The sequence below is a fragment of the Elephas maximus genome, chromosome 10, assembly GCF_024166365.1.
Source record: "Elephas maximus indicus isolate mEleMax1 chromosome 10, mEleMax1 primary haplotype, whole genome shotgun sequence".
NCBI classification, from domain to species: Eukaryota; Metazoa; Chordata; class Mammalia; order Proboscidea; family Elephantidae; genus Elephas; species Elephas maximus.
The window spans coordinates 117617408-117631438 of NC_064828.1; the positions used below are offsets into that span (position 1 = coordinate 117617408).

General features: G+C 41.6%; 1 pseudogene; it reads left to right on the forward strand.

Annotated features, from left to right (window-relative positions):
• Positions 1 to 235: 235 nt before the first annotated feature.
• Positions 236 to 1003, forward strand: LOC126084775 (60S ribosomal protein L32-like; annotated as a pseudogene).
• The last annotated feature ends 13028 nt before the right edge of the window (positions 1004 to 14031 follow it).

Below are 14031 nucleotides of genomic sequence, written 5' to 3' on the forward strand. Positions count from 1 at the left end.
ATGAGAATGGTTACACAACTCGAAGAATGTGATCAATGTCACTGAATTGTGCATGTAGCAATTATTGAATTGGTGTATGTTTTCCATGTATATTTTCAACTACAAAAAATAAATTATAAAAAAAAGGATCAAGGATACATATCGAGGAAAAGTAGTGTGTGTAATTAAAAAAAGAACAATGCTGTAAAGACCTTTCACTAATAGTATGTCAGGATATGTTATTTGAATCTACATAATAAATAAAAGTGTTGTGTTATTACAAAAAAGAAGAAGCTCTCTTCCTCAGCGCTACTTACAGAGGTGGTGGCCATCTTCTACTGGCATCACGGCTGCCCTCAGACCCCTCACGAAGCCCAAGATCATCAGAAAGAAGGCCAAGAAGTTCATCCACACTAATCAGACTGATAAGTCAAAATTAAGCGTTACTGGCGCAAACTCAAAGGCATTGACAACAGGGTGCAGAGAAGATTCAAGAGTCAAATCTTGATGCCCAATATTGGTTATAAGAACAAGGACATAAAGCACATACCATTCAGTGGCTTCCACAAGTTCTGGTCCACAATGTCAAAGCGTGGAAGCGCTGCTGATGCAAAACAAATCTTACTGTGCTGAGGTTGCTTACATTTCCCCTGAGAACTCCAAAGCCATGGTGGAAAGAGCAGCCCAGCTGGTCATCAGAGTCACCAATCCCAATGCCAGGCTGTGCTGCAAAGACAATGAATAGACAACTCGTTTGCAAGTTTTATTTGTGCTAAATAAAACTATAAAAACTCAGCAAAAAAAAAAAAAAAGGTAGCTTCCTGGGGAGTGCTCTTGGAACCAACACCCTTGGAGAGCAAGGGCAGGAGGACGGGACCAGAGAGGTTTAGCTTCAATGCTCACATCAAAGGCCTCAGCTGATTCTACAGGGCACTCTGGAGCTGGAATGGGCCTTCAGAGTGACTGAATCTGGGCAAGGGGACTGAGATTTTACATCTGTCATTGGATATGGTTGCCCTCAGGGAGTGGGTGGACCTTGTGACTCTTCAGCTGAGAGAAATTCCTTGAGAGTGACTCATTTGAGGGCTGTCAGGCAGCAACATTCCAGACAGGTGGAAGAATGATGATTTATCCTGGGTGGGGTGGGGTGGGGTAGGGGTGGGAGGAATCTGAGTGCCACATTACGGTCATCCATTATGTGGGATTAATAAAGAAGGACATCTCTTGAAAAAAAAAAAAAAGGCAATGAGAACATATAAGTTGGGACAGGGTGGATGGTGGCAGTGGTAAATGGAGTGTTCCATGGTTCTCACATTATCTGCGATGAGGGTAGCAAGGTGGTTACTAGCACCAGGTCATGATTTGTTAAGGACGCATGTTGTAACCTCTAGAGTAACTACCAAGGAATAGCATAAGTGGGAGAAATGGGAGATAAGACTCAAGAAAAGAAAGAAAAAGAGATACAAAATAGGTGGTGGGACAATAGAAAGCAGAAAATAAGAAGGTTGATCCCATACATATTATTTATTATATTAATATTATGTTAAACTCATACATATTGTTTATTATATTAAATGAAATAAATGATAGAATTAAAAGCAAAGATTGTAAGACTGGGTTTTTAAAAATCTGCTATATGTTGTTCAAAACGGACACATTTAAGACGTAAGGATACAGAAAAAAAAAAAGTGGAAAGTAAAAGGTTAGGAAAACAAATACCTCCTCAGCATAATAAAGAGAATCTCTACAAAACCAACAGCCAACATCATTCTCAATGTACAGAGGCTGAAAACATTCCCTCTGAGAACAGGAGCAAGACAAGGATGCCTTCTATCACTACTCCTATTCAGCACTGTGCTGTAGGTCATAGCTAGAGCAAGAAGGCAAGAAAAAGAAAGAAAGAGCATCCAAACTGGTAAGGAAAAAACAATACCATTCTTATTCACAGGTGATATGAAACTATACACAGAGAACCCTAAAGACTCCACAAGAAAACTACTGGAACTAATAGAAAGATTCAGCAGAGTGATAGGATACAACATAAACATACATAAATCAGTTGGCTTCCTATATGCTAATAAAGAGAACTACAAAAAAGAAATCAGGAAATGATTTTAGAACCTATTTTACTGCCACAGTAGTCAAAACAGCCTGGTACTGGTACGGTACAACAACAGATACATGGACCAATGGAACAGAATTGAGAATCCAGGCATAAATCCATCCACATATGAGCAGTTGATATTTGACCAAGGCCCCAAAACAGTTAAATGGGGAAAAGATAGTCTTTTTAACAAATGGTGCTGGCATAACTGGATATCCATCTGCAGAAAAATGAAACAAGACCCGTATCTCACTCCATGCACAAAAACTAACTCAAAATGGATCAAAGACCTAAATATAAAATCTGAAACAATAAAGATCATGGAAAAAAAAATAGGGACAACGTTAGGAGCCCTAATACATGGCATAAACAGTATACAAAACATTATAAAAAATATACAAGAAAAACTAGATAACTAGGAGCTCCTAAAAATCAAACACCTATGCTTATCCAAAGACTTCACCCAAAGAGTAAAAAGGCTACCTACAGACTGGGAAAAAGTTTTTAGCTATGACATTTCTGATCAGCGCCTGATCTCTAAAATCTACATGATACTGCAAAAAGACAAATAACCCAGTTAAAAAATGGACAAAAGATATGAATAGACACTTCACTAAAGAAGACATTCAGGTAGCTAACAGATATATGAGGAAATGTTCACGATTATTAGCCATTAGAGAAATGCAGATCAAAACTACAATGAGATTTCATCTCACTCCAAAAAAAAAAAAAATCTGGCATTAATCCAAAGAACACTAATAAATGTTGGAGAGGCTGTGGAGAGATTGCAACACTTATACACTGCTGGTGGAAATGTAAAATTGTACAACCACTTTGAAAATCAATTTGGCACTTCCTTAAAAAGCTAGAAATAGAACTATCATACGATCCAGCAATCCCACTCCTTGGAATATATCCTAGAGAAATAAGAGCCTTTACATGAACAGATACATACACACCCATGTTCATTGCAGCACTGTTTACAATAGCAAAACCATGGAAGCAACCAAGGTGCCCATCAACGGATGAATGGATAAATAAATTATGGTATATTCACACAATGGAATACTACGCATTGATAAAGAACAGTGATGAATCTGTGAAACATTTCATAACATGGAGGAACCTGGAAGTCATTATGCTGAGTGAAATTAGTCAGTTGCAAAAGGACAAATATTGTGTAAGACCACTATTATAAGAACTTGAGAAATAGTTTAAACTGAGAAGAAAACATTCTTTCGTGGTTACGAGAGCGGGGAGAGAGGGAGGGTGAGAGGGGGCATTCACTAATTAGATAGTAGGTAAGAAGTACTTTGGGTGAAGGAAAAGACAGCACACAATACAGGGGAGGTCAGCACAATTGGACTAAACCAAAAGCAAAGAAGTTTCCTGAATAACCTGAATGCTTTGAAGGCCAGCATAGCAGGGGCAGAGGTCTGGGCACCATGGTTTCAGGGGACATCTAAGTCAATTGGCATAATAAAATCTATTAAGAAAACATTCTGCATCCCACTTTGAAGAGTGGCATCTGGGGTCTTAAACGCTAGCAAGCAGCCATCTCAGATGCATCAGTTGGTCTCAACCCACCTGGATCAAAGGAGAGTGAAGAACACCAAGCTCACAAGGCAATTACAAGCCCAAGAGACAGAAATGGCCACATGAACCAGACACTACATCATCCAGAGACCAGAAGAACTAGATGGTGCCCGGCTACAACTGATGACTGCCCTGACAGGGAACACAACAGAGAACCCCTGATGAAGCAGGAGAGCAGTTGGATGCAGACCCCAAATTCTCATAAGACCAGACTTAATGGTCTGAGACTGGAAGGACCCTGGTGGTCATGGCCCCCAGAACTTCTGTTGGCCCAGGACAGGAACCATTCCCGAAGCCAGCTCTTCAGACATGGATTGGACTGGACAATGGGTTGGAGAGGGATGCTGGTGAGGAGCGAGCTTCTTGGATCAGGTGGACACTTGAGACTATGTTGGCATCTCCTGCCTGGAGGGGAGATGAGAGGGTGGAGGGGGTTAGAAGCTGGCGAAATGGACACAAAAGGAGAGAGTGGAGGGAGAGAACGGGCTGTCTCATTAGGGGGAGAGTAATTGGGAATATGTAGCAAGGTGTATATGGGTTTTTGTGTGAGAGACTGACTTGATTTGTAAACTTTCACTTAAAGCACAATAAAAATTATTTAAAAAAGCAATACCATTTATCATAGCCCCTAAAAAAAATAAAATATTTAGGAATAAATCTAACCAGGAACGTAAAAGACCTGTACAAAGAAAATTACAAAACACTCCTGCAAGAAACCAAAAGAGACCTACATAAATGGAAAAACATACCATTCTCATGGATAGGTAGACTTAACACTGTGAAAATGTCGATTCTACCTCAAGCAATCTACAAATACAATGCAATCTCAATCCAAATACCAACAGCATTCTTTAGAGATGGAAAAACTAATGATTATATGGAAAGGAAAGAAGCCCTGGATAAGCAAAGCATTATTGAAGAAGAACAAAGTAGGAAGCCTTGTAATACCTGAACTCAGAACATACTATACAGCTATGGGAGTCAAAACAGCCTGATACCAGTACAACAACAGACACATTGACCAATGAAATAGAATCAAGAACCCAGATGTAAATCCATCCACCTACAGTTGCCTGATCTTTGATGAAGGCCCAAAGTCCATTAAATGGTGAAAAGGCGGTCTTTTGAACAAATGGTGCTGGCAAAACTGGATGTCCATCTGCAAAAAATTGAAACAGGACCCATACCTCACACCATACACAAAAACTAATTCAAAATGGATCAAAGACCTAAATGTAAAACCAAAAACTGTAACGATCTTGGAAGAAAAAAATAGAGTCAATACTAGGGACCCTAACATATGGCATAAACAGGATACAAACCATAACTAACAACACACAAACACCAGAAGATAAGCTAGATAACTGGTATCTTCTAAAAATCAAACACTTATACTCATCAAAAGACTTTACAAAGGGGTAAGACAGTACACAATACTGGGGAAGCCAGCACAACTTGTCCAAGGCAAGGCATGGAAGCACTATAGACACGTCCAAACTCCCTGAGGGACCAAATTACTTGGCTGAGGGCTGTGGGGACCATGGCCTCGGGGAGCACCTTGCTCAATTGGCATACCATAGTTTATAAAGAAAATGTTTTACATTCTACTTTGGTGAGTAGCATCTGGGGTGTTAAAAGCTTGAGAGTGGACATCTAAGATACATCTGCTAGTCCCACCCTGTCTGGAGCAAGAGAGAATGAAGAAAACCAAAGACACAAGGGAAAGACTAGTCCAAAGGACTAATGGACCACAACTACCACAGCCTCCACCAGATGGAGTCCAGCACAACTAGATGATGCCTGGTTACCACCAATGACTGCTCTGATACGGATCACAATATAGAGTCCTGGATGGAGCTGGAGAAAAATGTAGAACAAAATTCTAACTCACAAAAAAAAAAGACCAGATTGACTGGTCTGACAGAGACTGGAGAAACCCCCAAGAGCATAGCTCCCAGCCACCCTCATAGCTCAGTAATGAAGTCACTCCTGAGGTTCACCCTTCAGCCAAAGATTAGACAGGTCCATGAAACAAAACAAGAGTAAAGGGGCACACCAACTCAGAGGCAAGGACTAGAAGCAGGAGGGGACAGGAAAGCTGGTAATAGAGAACCCATGATCAAGAATGTTGACGTATCGTGGGGCTGTTAAACAATGTCATAAAACAATATGTGTACTAACTTTAATGAGAAGCTAGTTTGTTCTATAAACCTTCATCTAAAGTACAATTAAAAAATTTTTAAAAGTGTAAAAAAAAAAGACTTTACCAAAAGAGCAAAAAGAGAACCCACAGACTGGAAAAATTTTTGTTTATAACATATCCAACAAAGGTCTAATCTCTAAAATCTATAGGAAAATCCAACACCTCTACAAGAAAAAAGACAATCCAATTAAAAATTGGCAAAGGATATGAGTAGACACTTCATCAAAGAAGACATTCCAGCAGCTAACAGACACATGAGGAAATGCTGGTGATCACTAGCCATTAGAGAAATGCAGATCAAAACCACAAGGAGATACCATCTCACTCCAACATTACTGGCATGAATAAAAAAAAGAACAGAAAATAACGAATGTTGAAGATCTGGGGGAAGATTGGAACACTTATACACTGCTGGTGGGAATATAAAAATGGAAAACAATATGACACTTCCTTAAAAAGCTAGAAATAGAAATACCATATGATTCAGCAATCCCATTCCCAGGAATATATCCTAGAGAAATAAGAGCCGTCACAGGAGTAGACATATACACACCCATGTTCATTGCAGCATTATTCACAACAGCAAAAAGACAGAAACAATCTAAGTGCCCATCAACAGATGAGTGGCTAAACAAAATATGGTACATACATACAATGGAATACTACGCAAGGATAAAGAACAATGATGAATCTTTGAAAACATCTCACAACATAGATGAACCTAGAGGGCATTATGCTGAGTGAAACAAGTCAATCACAAAAGGACAAAAACTGTATGAGACCACTATTATAAAAACTCATGAAAGGGTTTACACACAAAAAGAAATAATCTTTGATGGTTATAAGGGACGGAAGGGGTGGGGAGGGAAAAGCACTCACCAGCCAACAGATAAGTGGTAAATTTGATGAAGGGTAAGACAGTACACAATACTGGGGAAGTCAGCACAACATGACCAAGGCAAAGTCATGAAGCTTCATAGACAGATCCAAACTCCCGGAGGGACCGAATTAATGGGCTGAGGGCTGTGGGGACCATGGTCTCAGGGAACACCCAGCTCAATTGGCATAACATAGTTTATAAAGAAAATGTTCTACATCCTACCTTGGTGAGTAGTGTCTGGGGTCTTAAAATCTTGTGAGCAGCCTTCTAAGATATATCTAGAGCAAAGGAGAATGAAGAAAACCAAAGAAACAAGGGAAAGATTAGTCCAAAGGATTAATGGGCCACAGCTACCATAGCCTCCACCAGACTGACTTCAGCACAACTAGATGGTGCCGGTCTATCACCACCAACTGCTCAGACAGGAATCACATAGAGGCTCCAGTCAGAGGTAGAGAAAAATGTAGAATAAAATTCAAACTCACAAAAACAGACCAGATTTACTGGTCTGAGAGAGACTTGAGAAACTCCAAGAGTGTGGCCCCTGGACACCGTTTTAACTCAGTACTGAACTCACTCTTGAAGTTCACCCTCCAGCTAAAGAAAGATTAGACGGGCCTATAAAACAAATAATAGCATGCACAGTTCAACCATGTATACAAAACTAAATGGGCAAGCCAGTCCAAAAGCAAAGATGAGAAGGCCAGAAGAGACAGAAAACTGGACGACTAGAAATGGGGAACCTGAGGTTGGAAAGGGGAGAGTGTTGACACATTGGGGGGTTGGCAACCAGGGCTACAAAACAATTTGCATATTAATTGTTTAACGAGAAACGACTTTGCTCTGTAAACTTTCACCTAAAGCACAATAAAAAAAGAAATACCAACGAAACAGACCCCCACACATGTGACAGTTTGTCGTACTGTAGGGGCTTGCATATTGCTGTGATGAAGGAAGCTGTGTCATCAGTATTCAAATATCAGTAGGGTCACCCATGCGAGACAGGCTTCAGCTGAGCTTCCAGACGAAGATAGAGTAGGAAGAAGGACCCAACGGTCTACTTCTGAAAAGAATCAGCCAGTGAAAACCGTAAAAATAGCAGTGGAACATTGTCTGATATAGTGCCAGAAGATGACCCCCTCGGGTTGGAAGGCACTTAAAATAACGACTGTGGAAGAGCTGTCTCCTCAAAGTAGAGTAGACTTTAATGACATGAATGAAGTCAAGCTTTCAGGACCTTCATTTGCTGATGTGGCATGACTCAAAATGAAAAGAAACAGCTACAAACATCCATTAATAATTGGAAGGTGGAATGTAGGAAGCATAAATCTAGAAAACTGGAAATCATCAAAAATGGAACACACAGACATCAATATCCTAGGCATTAGTAAGCTGAAATGGACTGGTATTGGCCATTTTGAATTGGACAATCATATGGTCTACTATGCTGGGAATGACAAATTGAAGAGGAATGGTGTCAAAAAGAACATTTCAAGATCTATCCTGAAGTACAATGCTGCCAGTGATAGAGTAATATTCATACGCCTACAAGGAAGACCAGTTAATACGACTATTATTCAAATTTACGCACCAACTACTAAGGCCAAAGATGAAGAAACTGAAGATTTTTACCAACTTCTGCAATCAGGATGTATTGATAATTACTAGTGATTGGAATGCAAAAGTTGGAAACAAAGAAGAAGGATTGGTAGTTGAAAAATACGGCCTAAGTTATAGAAATGATGTGGAGATCGCATGATAGAATTTTGCAAGACCAACGACTTCTTCATTGCAAACACCTTTTTTCACCAACGTAAACAGCGACTATACATGTGGACCTTACCAGATGGAATACACAGGAATCAAATCAACTACATCTATGGAAAGAGATGATGGAAGAGATCTACATCATCAGTCAGAACAAGGCCAGGGACCAATTGCAGACCAAACCATCAACTGCTCATATGCAACTTCAAGCTGAAACCGAAGAAAATTAGAACAAGTCCAGGAGAGCCAAAGTACAACATTGAGTATATCCCACCTGAATTTAGAGACCATTTCAAGAATAGATTTGGCACGTTGAACACTAATGACCAAAGACAAGACGAGTTGTGGAACGACATTAAGGACATCATACATGAAAAAAGCAGGAGGTCATTAAACATACAGGAAGAAAAGAAAAGACCAAAACGGGTGTCAGAAGAGACTCTGAAACTTCTTTGAAGGTCGAGTAGCTAAAGTGAAAGGAAGAAATGATGAAGTAAGAGAGCTGAACAGAAGATTTCAAAGGGTGGCTCAATAAGACAAAGTAAAGTATTACAATGATACGTGCGAAGACCTGGAGTTAGAAAACCAAAAAGAAAGAACACACTCAGCTTTTCTCAAGCTAAAAGCACTGAAGAAAAAATTCAAGCCTCAAGTTGCAATAGTGAAGGATCCTATGGGGAAAATATTCAACTATGCAGGAAGGACCAAAAGAAGATGGAAGGAATACATAGAGTCACTGTACCAGAAAGAATTGGTCAATGTTCAATCATTTAGGAGGTAGCATATGATCAGGAACTGGTGATACCGAAGGAAGAAATCCAAGCTGCACTGAAGGCATTGATGAAAAACAAGGCTCCAGGAATTGACAGAATACCAGTTGAGATGTTTCAACAAACAGATGCAGTACTGGAAGTGCTCGCTCATCTATGCCAAAAAACTTGGAAGACAGCTACTTGGCCAACTGACTGGAAGAGATCCACATTTATGCCTATTCCCAAGAAATGCGATCCAGCTGAATGCGGAAATTATTGAAAAATATCATTAATATCACACGTAAGTAAAATTTTGCTGAAAATCATTCAAAAGTGGCTGTAGCAGTATATTGACAGGGAACTGCCAGAAATTCAAGCCAGATTCAGAAGAGGACATGGAACCAGGGACATCATTGCTCATGTCAGATGAATCCTGGCTGAAAGCAGAGAATACCAGAAAGATGTTTACCTGTGTTTTATTGACTCTGCAAAGGCATTCGAATGTGTGGATCATAACAAATTATGAATAACATTGCGAAGAATGGGAATTCAAGAACACTTAATTGTGCTCATGAGGAACCTTTACATAGATCAAGAAGCAGTCATTCAAACAGAACAAGGGCATACTGAGCGGCTTAAAGTCAAGAAAGGTGTGTGTCAGGGTTGTATCCTTTCACTCTACTTATTCAATCTGTATGCTGAGGAAATAATCCGAGAAGCTGTACTCTATGAAGAAGAACAGGGCATCAGGATGGAAGGCAGACTCATGAACAACCTGCGTTATGCAGATGACACAACCTTGCTTGCTGAAAGCAAAGAAGAATTGAAGCACTTAAGATCAAAGATCACACCCTACAGTATGGATTGCACCTTAACATAAAACACACAAGTCCTCACATCTGGACCAATAAGCAACATCATGATAAATGGAGAAAAGATTGAAGTTGTCGAGGATTTAATTTTACTTGGATCCAGCAGTCAAGAAATCAAAAGATGCACTGCATTGGCCAAACCTGCTGCAAAGGACCTCTTCAAAGTGTTGAAAAGCAAAAATATCACCTTGAAAACTAAGGTGCGCCTGTCCCGAGCCACGGTGTTTTCAATCCCCTCATATGCATGCGAAAGCTGGACAATGAATTAGGAAGACCGAAGAATTGATACCTTTGCATTGTGATGTTGGCCAAGAATATTGAATATAACATGGACTGCCAAAAGAATGAACAAATCTGTCTTGGAAGAAGTATGACTGGAATGCTCCTCAGAAGCAAGGATGTCAAGGCTGCGTATCCCGTACTTTGGACATGTTTATCAGGAGGGACCAGTCCCTGGAGAAAGATATCATGTTTCATAGGGTGGAGGGTCAGCAAAGGAGAGGAAGAGTCTCAAGGAGATGGACTGACACGGTAGCTGCAACAATGGGCTCAAGCATAATAAGGATTGTGAGAATGGCGCAGGATGGAGCAGTGTTTCATTCTGTTGTACACAGCGTCGCTATGAGTTGGAACAGACTGGAGGGAACCTAACAACAACAAATACAATGGAACAGATAACCATTAATAAAATTATGTGATGAACTTTAGCTACAGCTGCAATATATGAATTAAATTCTAGGACATATCCAAATACCCAAAAAGGTAGAAGAAGGAGAAAAAATAGAACAAACAGAAAACAGTACAATAGTAGGCAAAATCTAACAATATCAATAATTAACTGTAAATATAGAATAAACACTAAACTGAAAGGATTATCTTCTGGTTGTCTAATAACGATGAGTGCTATGCACGTTGGCTGCTAGGGCTTACGGCTCCCTTCTTCTCCAGCAAACTGCCTTGGCAGAACAGGTGTGGCCTGGAGAAGTCGGCAGGCAGTGACTGACTGCCATGGGAGAGTTCAAGAGCGTGCCCCCGTACCTCAAGGTGAGACCAACTTTGGTGATGCACTTTTTCCTCCAAGCTCCCTGTGGGACCACTCAAACTAGAATCCACCAAGACTACATCCTTGCTTAGCTTTCTTCCTCTTCCCTGTCCTGCTTCTTTCATTCCCTTTCTCCTTAGAGCACTGTAATAAATTATTTTTACAGGAATCCCTGCTCCAGGATCTGCTTCTAGGAACTTGACCTAAGAGAATTGGAACCAGAAGTGATTTGATGAAGCCAACTCTGAAGGTGGGATTCCTTAGGGAAGACTCACCGGCCAAGTGGTAATGAGGACTCTTCATGGATGGTAGGGTGCTCATTGACAGTCCCTGACACTCTGGAGCAGTGCAATTGCCAAGACTTTCACCTGTGCTGACCTGGGAGGGACAACAGTATAGATTCATGGTCTTCCTGGAGCAAGATTAATTCTTCTGCTCTCTGTCACAGTATAGTTCAAAGGGACCTTCTGCAAAACAGTACACTGGTCCACTATATTGATGGCATCATGCTTGTCAGACCAGATGAGCAAGGGTGAATGCCTTGGGAAGACACATGCAACTCAGCAGACTGGAGATAAATCCTACAAAGAGTTAGGAGCCGCCACATAGGTGAAGTTTTTATAAGTCCAGTGATCAGAGGCATGCCACGAAACTCCTCCAAAGCAAAGGATAAGTTCTTACATCAGGCACTGGGAAGCAGCATATTCCTCACTTGGGAATGTGGTTCCAACTCATTTGTCAGGTGACATAGAAGACTGCTAGTTTTAAGTGGGGCCAAGAGCAAGAAAGGGGTCTGCACCAGGTACAGGCTGGGGGTCATTCAGCCCTGCTGCTTGTACCATATGACTCAGCAGATCTAATGGAACTGGAGGTGTCCGTGGTAGATGCCATGTGGAGTCTCTGGCAAGTCCCAGGTGGAGTATTGCATTAAACATCCCTAAGGTTCTGGAGAAAGTTCATGTCTCATATGGTAGAGAACTATAGGCCATTCAAAGAGCAACCCCCAACTTGCTTCTGGGCCCTGGTGGGAACTGAGTGTCCAATGACACAGCAAGCAGCCAGAACTTCTCATAATGAGCTGATTCCACTAGAGTCAACAAGTCTTAAGGTCACAAAATGGAAGTGGTACATCTGGGATCAGACACAGCAAGTCCAGAGGGCACATATGGGCTGCACAAGAAAATTGCCCAGACTTCTATTTCACCTGCCACTGTTACACCAACACCCATTCCTCAATTCACACCTACAGCCTACAGGGGATTCCTAGTTACCAGCTGATGGAGGAGGAAAAAGCTCAAGCTGGATTGGCTCCATATTTGGGTGCAGGATGAAAACAGACTGCAACTACACTATAGCTCCATCGCAGGTGCCTAAAAGACAGAGGTGAGGGGAAATGCTCCCAAAGGGCAGCCTTAGGGGATACAAGCAGTCATCCAGTTTGGATGGCGAGAGAAGTGACCCAAGTAAGGATATACATGGATTCGTGAGCAGTGGGGAATGTATTTGTAAGGTGGGAATACTGTATAATGGCGTGCTCCTGCCCATCTCTTCCCATCTCCGCATTCAGTAATGGCAGATCAATAACTTGAAATTGGCCTTGGTGGAAGTATTTATGAAAATGTGGCAAACACTATGAATCAGGGCTTCACCTATTGTTTTGTGGCTTTCTTAGAATTAAGAAAGTGATGGAGTGCCTACAGTCGTTATGTTGTGAATAACCAAAACCAAATCCGTTGCCATGGAGTCAATCCCTACTCGTAGTGATCCCATAGAACAGAGTAGAACTGCCCCATAGGGTTTCCAAGGCTGTAAGTCTTTACGGAAGCAGTCTGCCACATCTTTCTCCCACTGAGTGGCTGGTGCGTTCAAACTGCAGCCCTTTTTTGGTTAGCAGCCAAGTGCTTTAACCACTGCACCACCAGGGCTCCTGTATTGTTAATAGCACCTCCCAAAAAGTGAGGAAATGTTTTCCCAGTATTTGAAAACCATTATCCAATTCAGCAAAGAAGTCACTCACATCATTGAGGAACTGTGCCGCTCTCACATACATCTTCATTGTTTCACCTCTGTCTTACTTGTTAATGAAAACAAAAATAATTATGTTGGAACTACATGGAGAGCTGGTTGTTAGGGATGTGCCAGTGTGTCACTGGTCTGGAAGCAAGAAATAGGAGCGATCCACTCAGCATCCCTCTCAGCCACCAGCGTGTAGAATTTGTGTTTCCTGTCCCAGAGGTGGAAACCCTGGTGGCATAGTGGTTAAGTGCTACAGCTGCTAACCAAACAGTTGGCAGTTCAAATCCACCAGGCGCTCCTTGGAAACTCTATGGGGCAGTTCTACTCTGTCCTATAGGGTCGCCGTGAGTCAGAATCCGCTCGACAGCAATGGGTTTGGTTTTTTTTTGGTCCCCATGTCATTAGGCTCTGTGAGTCTTGAAGTCTTGGGTCTCAGAGGGTGGTGCTTACACCAGGGGAAACAGTAAGAATGCCACAGACTTACAGCTATGGCTGCCACCTGGTCACTTGGGGCTCCTGGTGCCAGTAAAGCAGCAGGCACAGACAGGCCTTGCCATCCTACCCTGGATCATCAAGATGCTCACAATGAGGGCAGAGAGGAATAGGCTTGGCACTCAGGGGATCCTTTGGGGCATCTCCTGGTACTCCCATGCCCAATTTTCTCTGTAAGTACAGCAACAGCAGCCCATGGGTGGTATAAACAGTTAATGTGCTTGGCTGCTAACTGAAAGTTTGGAGGTTTGAGTCCACCCAGAGGCGCCTTTGAAGAAAGGCCTGGCGATCTACTTCTGAAAAATCAGCCATTAAAAACTCTATGGGA